Raw genomic sequence first — 1120 nt, forward strand, 5'->3', positions numbered from 1 at the left:
TTTAGTATGAAAAACACCCCATAACGTTTTATTAATAGCAGTAATAATAAAAAACCAGCATAATAACATTTTGTACCAATCAAACACTGTGCCAGAAGACAAGATGCCCAACAGGCATGTCACTTAATTGTGTTACCAGTCCTTTATTTCAATAAAGCATTAGTAATAACCATGACCAGACAGATTGTACCAAATAAAATTTGTCTGAAACGGTAACTTTTTTCCAATGTATCTTTCTAAAACAGATGTCTCTGTAGTTGATGCTGTTTTGTCTTTTTTCATAACTGAAACATGGACAGAGAGTAGATGAAACAGCCATTTCAGTATGGTATTAAAGACTGTCTTCTAGCATAAAAAAAAGAAGGCTCAAATTTTTATAAGAAAGATATGGTGGCTGCTTATCATATGCTTTTTACCCTTGAAATACTTGAAATAAAATTTTGCATGCATTAACCTTACCTTAGAATTAGGAAACTGAATGGAACTGTATTGTACTTCAAGCTTCCTCCAGACTGTTTTCATCTGTACTTCCACTTCATTAGTTCAACGGTGATATTATGGAAATGCATATTTCTATTAATCTGCAAAACAGGAAGAGAATTTGACTTAAGAGATATCTGAAGAAGTTGTACTGGCAGTTTATAGTACATAATATGAACCACACATTGCAGATACTGGTATCTGGAATTACGGAAGCCATCTGCTATTGTGAACTGCTCCTAGGTAGAAAAAACTTCTTAGATCCTGCATTTCTAATAGTTGTATGGTTGCAGTATATTTGTAAAATACTAACACTAAAAAGCATTTCAAATTAATTTTCTTTATATTATATCATTAAATTATTCACTCATGAACGGTGATGTCAGGGAGGAAGGGTGTTAAAAAACTCTGTAGATAGTTTTCCTATGAAAATAAGCCTTTCTGACCTCTCCCAATAACTCGGATTCACCTGGTCTATACCAGCCAGGTTTGCAAGCCTCCAGATACCAGGTTTCTCCAATTTTGTTCTTTTTTTTTTTTTTTTAAGAGGCAGTAGACTAGAGGAAGGACACATTGTTGGTGACACCAATGGAAAAAACAAACAAACAATGCACAAGTCAATCTTTATTAAATACCAGAG

The 1120-nt window shown here is 33.6% G+C and overlaps 1 protein-coding gene across 1 annotated transcript in view; it reads right to left on the reverse strand.

Annotated features, from left to right (window-relative positions):
- The window catches only part of BMPR1A (bone morphogenetic protein receptor, type IA), a 46368-nt gene extending 45829 nt beyond the window's left edge, over window positions 1–539 (reverse strand). Inside the window, exon 1 of the mRNA XM_009334627.1 lies at window positions 460–539. The gene's annotated coding sequence lies outside the window, so the exon portion shown is untranslated. The remainder of the gene's footprint in view (window positions 1–459) is intronic.
- Window positions 540–1120: the final 581 nt, after the last annotated feature.

The sequence above is a fragment of the Pygoscelis adeliae genome, unplaced genomic scaffold, assembly GCF_000699105.1.
Source record: "Pygoscelis adeliae isolate BGI_AS28 unplaced genomic scaffold, ASM69910v1 Scaffold361, whole genome shotgun sequence".
NCBI classification, from domain to species: domain Eukaryota; kingdom Metazoa; phylum Chordata; class Aves; order Sphenisciformes; family Spheniscidae; genus Pygoscelis; species Pygoscelis adeliae.